This window comes from Mus caroli, chromosome 15, assembly GCF_900094665.2.
Source record: "Mus caroli chromosome 15, CAROLI_EIJ_v1.1, whole genome shotgun sequence".
Taxonomy (NCBI): domain Eukaryota; kingdom Metazoa; phylum Chordata; class Mammalia; order Rodentia; family Muridae; genus Mus; species Mus caroli.
The window spans coordinates 82,599,594-82,606,948 of record NC_034584.1 but is presented as its reverse complement, the minus strand read 5'-3'; the positions used below and the strand labels follow the sequence as shown (position 1 = coordinate 82,606,948).

At 45.6% G+C, this 7,355-nt stretch overlaps 1 non-coding gene across 1 annotated transcript; it reads right to left on the bottom strand.

The window, feature by feature from the left end:
• Positions 1 to 6,517: 6,517 nt before the first annotated feature.
• Positions 6,518 to 6,590, bottom strand: Trnam-cau. Its single transcript has one exon. It is a non-coding gene; the product is annotated as a tRNA-Met (tRNA).
• Between the last annotated feature and the right edge of the window lie 765 nt (positions 6,591 to 7,355).

Genomic DNA, 7,355 nt, shown 5'->3' with positions numbered 1-7,355 from the left:
AAAACCTCCAAACCAACCAACCAACTAAATAAATGAAAAACCTAACCTAACTAGAAAAAAGAAAATCCATTTTAAACTTTTTTTGGAATCTCAAGGGACTCTGAAGAGCCATGAGAAACATCCAATAAAGCAGAGAGGTGGCTGACAGACACACAGGTTTTTCTTTACTGGGAATGTCTTGGAAGGACCCCAGCTTGGCACTATTGGGGTGGTAGAACCTGTTAAGAGGTAGCACCTTGGTGGGAGTTCTTCAGGTCGCTGGGGCCCCTTGAAGGTGTCCTTGTCCCCTCTTGAAGACTCCTGATGTGCTTCTCAGCTGCCACAGGGAACATCTTCCTTCCTGTGTTCCTGTCTCGATGAGCTGTTTTATCACAGGCTCAAGAGCAGTGGTGTCCGTGAAGTATGGCTGGAACCCTTAAACTGTTAATCAAGACAAGCCCTATCTCAGGCTTGTTGTGACAGTCACAGAAAACACGTAAGAGAAAGTTAGCATGACTAACACATGCTAAAGACAGAGGCGTAGCTCTAAAGGACTAGAGCAGAGAGCCCCAGAAGACAGCGTCACGGCCATGATCATGACAGGGGTGTGTAGACCACTGAGTTATCAAAAGGGAAGTTTGTTCAACAGTCCTTTGGGGACACTAGCTATCTGCATGTAAAAGCATGAAACCCAGCCCTCACCTACAGCCATATATAAACCAAACTGAATTGCAGACCAAACAGGAGAACCAATACTCTCGGAAGGAAACAGAGGTGAAAAGCTGCCTGGTTTATCTGGACAGCGAGTTCCTAACCGGGACGCAAAGGACAGCAAAAGGAAGAACAGGTAAATTAGACATCATTAAAAAAAAAAAAACAAAACCTTCTGAGTCAAGGGACACTTTTAAATGACTGAGAAGGGGGATCTATGTGCTGGGAGATAGCTGATGGGAGATTAATGTTCCGAACACACAAAAATCTACAGCTCAACAACAGAAAAATCCACACAATTAAAACACAGGCAAAGGAGTTGGCCAAGCATTTCCCTGGAGGAGACAAACCAATGTCCAATAAAGAACACAGAAGATGCTCAATAGTCAGACTCACCAGGGAGACGGAAACCGAAGACAGAGCAGTTGAAGTGGTGGGAAGGAGATGGTGGGGGCTCCTGTGTGCTTCGCCAAACTCACAGTTCACAGCTGTTGTGGGAATAGTGTGTGGAGGTCATGGACATCACTGGGAAGCCCATTCCTGGCTTCACACCATGCTTAAAATAATTGAGAGCTGAGACTTAAACAGAAACAGTCTGTATGTATTCACGGACATTGAGTAGAATCCACCGTCCATTGGGTGAGTGAAGAACAGGACTGTATGGCAGAACACCACACAGCCTCAGGAGGGAAGGGAGTCCGACACATGCCACAACGTGGACGAACCTCGAAGATGTGCTGAGTGTGCCGAGTGAAATCGGCAGACAGAAGGGAAGGTGTACAGCATGACTCCGAGTCTGAGGGTCGGCCCCCAGTGTCATCAAGCTTAGGGACAGAAAGTGGAATGGAAACATCCCGGGATAGAATATCGGGAGTTGGTTCAACAGGGACAGATTCAGCTCGGAGGGTGACCATGACCAATGCTGTGGCTCAGGACAGCAGTATCTCAGTGGTTGCTGGGACAGCAGGAGCAGGGTGGGGGAAGGGGCTGGTGGTCTAGTGTGCTAGTTCTTACAGGATGAGACGAACAGTGGAAGTTGGGTACTCAGTAGTGATGCGTTTATAAAAAGATAAATAGAGGTGGGATATGTTTTATGGATGTGTAGTCAGGTATGGGGGAAGGGGGTAATCTCGGCGGGCCCATGCTGACACATCCCTTCCCCCCGAGGGACCAGCCACATGACGATATAGTATAGAATAGAGTTTATCCAGAGCATGGGGAGGGGAGTTAAGAGGGTAGAAGAAGTAGAGAAAGGCAGAGAGAGAGTAGAGAAGTAGAGGAGTAGAGGCTAGCCGTGAGCACTTGGAAAGAGAGAGGGAAGGGAAAGCAAGATCGAGAGAGAGAAAGAGAGAGAGAGAGGGGGAGGGGGAGAGGGAGAGGGAGAGGGAGAGAGGAGAGGAGAGGCAAGTAGCCCCTTTTATAGTGGATCAGGCCTACCTGGTTGTTGCCAGGTAACTATGGGGCAGAGTTTAGACAGAATGCTAACAAGTAGTGCCCACCACACAGTCGCAGGTGTGGAGGGGGTCGTGCTGAATGTCATATGGTTCAGAAGTCCACGAGTAAATAGCTACTTAACAGGGTAAAAGTCCAATTGAAAATTTTCCTTAATCTTTCAGCTTTTCATTGTAATATCTAGTTCCAAGACATGTGGGAGGCACCTCTCTCTCTCTCTCTCTCTCTCTCTCTCTCTCTCTCTCTCTCTCTCTCTCTCTTTCTGTGCGTGCGTGTGCGTGTTTCTGTGTGAGCAGGGGCAGAGGTCACCCTCTGGTGTTGTTCCTCAGCTGAGCACCTTTTGTTTGTCATAGAGTTTCTAGCTGGCCAGGAACTCAACAAAGCAGGTTAGATTGGCTGGTGGCAATCCCAGGGGTCCACAATGCTAGCATTGAGATTACAAGTTAGGAGCCATTATGGCAGGCTTTTAAAATATGTGGGTTAGGGATCAAATTCAGGCCTCAAAGCACTTAACTGACTGAGCAATCTCCTGAACCCCCTCTGGGACTTTTAAAAGAGTTGTTGTGTGTTTGTGTGCAGAGAGAGCGGGGGTGGGGTGGGGCTGGTGCTTGTGTTCTAGCAGATCCAGCACCTTCTTCTGAGTGATACACACACATGCATATGCAGCAAAACATGTATAAAACACATTAAATAAAATAATTCAAGAAAATTTAAAAAGAAAAATGTTAATTTCATATAAAACGTACTAAACTTTTCTTTTTTTCAGAAGTATTTTTAATTGTGTGTGTGTGATATGCAGATATATGCACATGTGTGCAGTGCCCATATAGGTCAGTAATATCAGATTTCATTGGATCTGGAGTCATTGCGGATGTTGGGAACCAAACTTGGGTACTCTTAAAGAACAGCGAGTGCTTTTAACCTCTGAGCTATCTCTCCAGCACCTATAAAATTCTTAAAGGTATTCTTATATAATGAATGATGCAACTTTTTTGTTTATTTATTTGTTTATTTCTGGAAACAGAGTCTCAGGTACCTGTGCTGGCCTTGAGCTCATTATATAGTTGAAGATGACTTTGAACTTCTTCTGACTTTCCTGACCCTGCCTCTTAAGTGTTGGAATCACAGGAGTGGACCATCATGCTAGGTCAACACTGTACCAGCTAAACTCCACCCAGGAGATACAGAATATGAGTCGCATTTATGTATTCTTTCCTCGTCTCAGGAGGCATCTGGAATAGTGTTTGGCAGATGTGAGCAAATATTGATTTTTTTTTAATTTGTTTTTGCTCAGTGAGACTTTATAGTTTAATTCTTTCTTTTTGCCCATATTGCCTTAAGATTTTTATAATGAGTGATGTCCTATTTTAAAAATTTAGGTAACCTATTTTTTAAGAATTAGGGTAACTCCTAGAAATTGGATGGATAACTTTCAAAAATGGAAAAACAGAATAAAGAAAGCTCAACACAAAACTGTCAGGAAAAAGTAACGCAGCGTAGGAAAGTAGGCCGCCCAGAGAAGCGCTGAGGCAGCCTCGGGGAATCTGCTGTCGTCATAAGTGAGAGAGGGTTAGACTGGGTGGACTTGAAGCTGAGCACAGAAACGGCTGCCGCTCTGCTAGTGTTTTTTCACGTTTTCATTTTGAAGTTTTATTTTTAGTTTTCACTTATGTGTATGTGTGTCTGTCTCTGTGTGTATGTCCATGTGTGTGCAGTGCCAGCAGAGGCCAGAAGGGGGTGTCATGCCCTCTGGAGATTGAGTTGTCGGAGGTTGTAAGCCATGTGACAGGGTACTACTGAACTAAACTCAGGTCCTAGGCAAGAACATCAAGTGCTTATCACTGCTGAGCCATCTCTTCTGCCCCTTTACCGGTATTTAATAGGAGACGCCAATGAAGGAGAGTGAAACACAGAATAAAATAGCATTCTTTAACAGCTCAGCCCATGCTCCGGTACCATCCTGCGCGCAGCAGATCTGCTCTCCGTTGGTCAGCGGGGCTGTGTCCGCACAGAGCCGGAGCCCCTTGGAGAACACTGTTCTAAAGGTGGCAGACAATTGTTTCTGCTGCTGCGGAGGATGTTAGACAGCCCCAGGGATGGAGATACGAGTTAGTTTCATCCTTCCACAGCAGGAAGAGAGTACTCACTTTATACATACCTGTTACTTATCAGTGAAAAAGAAAACATCCGGATATTAGTATCGGATGAAATAAAATCCAAGACAGAAAACAGTAAAAATGAGACACAATTTTTTTCTTTTCTTCCCTGATAATTCAGAAGTCCAGACCATGTAGTTTAAGGCAATGGTTGTTAGTAGACAGGCAATGCTACTGGCCTGCTCTCCCGGACCTTAGCAGCTGCTTACGTCATTACCTGCAGCTGCCTAGGTGCTCCAGGTGTGTGCTGAGGATAAAAGGGCCCCCAGATACCCCAGATTTCTCTCTGGGGTATCTGGGGGCCCTTTTCTCTCTCTCACTGCCTTTGCCTCTCTGTCTGCCTTTATCTCTCCCGTAGGTCCCCACTCCTCTCCTCTTCCCCAGTAAATCTCTTACACCAGATTCGTTGCGCGGCATAATTTCTCAGGGGCACACCTCGGCCCCTGACCACCAAAAGTACCTACCCCCTGGCATTTTGTTATCATAACAATGGCGAAAGTCTGATAAGCATGCTCTCTCAAGATCCTGCCTCCCCCAAAGTTGCAGACAAAAGCAAAAATCTGATGACGAGTGTAAGATCCTCTCTTGCTGTTGCTATGCTCAGTGTGAGCAGAATCCAGAAGAGGTTATTGGATCGCTCAGGTCACTGGGCGTGGCAGCAAGAGCTTTAACATTTTAGCTGAGACATTTTAGCCCTATTTTTAGGTTATTTTGGAGGGCTTTCCACCCTGATTCCCACAGTGGCTGCGCTCATTTTACATTTCCAGGGCAGTGTGTAGCTCCCACAGAATTGCCACTGTCCGTGGCTACCGTCTTAACCGCGTTAGTTCTGAGTGGAGTGAGACGGGAATCTCAGTCTCTCACTTGCTTTAAGTTCCTGAGCTGTGGCACTTTTCCTTGCTTACACCTGTATCTTGAAGTATTTTTTTCCCATGTTTTTATTTAACACTTTTAGAGCATCAGGTCTTCCATTAAGGGGTTTGATCCATTTTGATTTGTTTTTTTTTTTTTTTTTTTTTTGGTACAAGATGAGAGGTGGGGATGCAGTTTTGTTCTTCTATATGTAGGTGCATATTTGGCTTTTCCAGCACCGTTGGTTAAAGACGTGGACTTTTCTCCCGTGTGTGCTTTTGGAGATGGTTTAGTTTGTAAAGTGCTTGCTACACAACCATGAGGCCCTGAATTCAGATCCCTGTCCCTTTTACCAAGTATCAAGTGGCTGTGGCTGTGTGAGCTTATTTCTGGGTCTTCTATGCCATCGGTCTATGTGTGTGTTTTGGTAGCCCCAGTACCATGTTTTTTTTTTTTTTTTTTAACCATGGTTCTATAGGATAGCTTGAGACTGGGCGTGGTCATACCCTCAGCATTGCTTGCCATTCCCAGTCTTTTGTGCTTCATCTGAGCTTTAGAACTGTTTCTCTTTTTCTATCTCTGTGCAGAATGTCATTGGATTTTCTTATCTTTAATTATTATTATTATTATTATTATTATACAGTTCAGTTGTTATCCTCCTCCCGGTTCACCCTCTGACACCTCCTCATCCCATTCCTCCTTCCCCCTGTCTCCAAGAGGATGTCCCCTCCCCCAACCCTACCCTCTAGGCCTCCCCACTCCTTGGGATCTCAAGTCTCTCAAAGGTTCAGTGCACCTTCTCTCACTGAGGCCATATACAGTCCTCTTCTGTATATGTATCGGGGGCCTCATATCAGCTAGTGTTTGCTGCCTGGTTGGTGGCCCAGCGTCTGAGAAATCTCAGGGGTCCAGGTCTTCCTATGGGGTCTCCCTCCTTCTCATTCTTCTCTCTCTGTTGGTTGGGCATGAGTATCTCTGTCTCGGTCAACTGCTTGTTGGGCTTCTTGGAGGGCAGACATGCTAGCCTCCTGCCTGTAAACACACCCTAGCATCAGTAACAGTGTCAGGACTTGGAGCCTGTCACTAAACCTCCTTTCCTTTAGTCTGTTGTCCATTTTTGTCCCTGCAGTTCTTTTCCACAGGGACAATTCTGGATCAGAGATTTTGACTGTGGGATGGCAACCCCATCCTTCCATTTGATGCCCTGTCTTTCTACTGGAGGTGGACTTCTACAAGTTTCCTCTCCCCATTGTTGGGCATTCCATCTAAGGTGCCTCCCTTAGAGTCCTGAGAGTCTCTCACCTCCCAGGTCTCTGGCGTATTCCTGAAGTTGCCCATGTCCGTTCATTCTGCAAATACACTGTGGCTGCCCCCTCTGAGGTTTGAACTCAGGACCTTCAGATTATGAGGCTGACGGGCTGCCTACTGCGCTAAGGAGGCACCCGCCATTGGAATTTTAATGGGGATTGCATTGAATCTGCAGATTGCTTTTGGTAACATAGACATCCTTGCAGCATTAATTTTGATTTTGTCTGTCCATAAGGTCATCATCAGCTTGATTCTTCGCCATTTAAACATTTTTTATTGTAAGGTCTTTCATCTTCCTGGTTAGGCTTATTTCTAAGGTACTATTTTTTACTCTATTGTGAAAGGATTCTTTTCCTGATTTTCTTCCTCAGTCTGCTCATTATTGGCATATAGGAAGGTTACTGATTTTTGTGTCTGACTGCTTTGTTGAAGATCTCAGAGCTTACTGGGGGGCAATCTACAGCCCCCCTCTAAATCTTTTAGTCTTATTTTATTTAATTGGTACGAGCGGCTTTACTGCAGGCATGATTTTTGTAGCATGTGAGTGCCTGGTGCCTGTGGAGGTCAGAAGAAAGCATTGAATTCCCTACAACTGGGAGTTATGGGTGGTGGCTGTGAGCTACCTTGTGGGTGTTAGGAACCAAACCCAGATCCTCCACAAGAGCAGCCAGTGTTCTTAGTCACTAAGCCATCTCGCCATGACCCATGAGCTCAGGATCTCTTGTTTATAGGATCGTGTCTTCTTCTACAAATAGGAAGTATGTGACTTCCTTTCCTATTTGTATATCCTTCCTCCCTCCATCCACCCTGTCTTCCTTCCTTCCTTCCTTCCTTCCTTCCTTCCTTCCTTCCTTCCTTCCTTCCTTCCTTCCTTCCTTCCTTCCTTCCTCCCTCCCT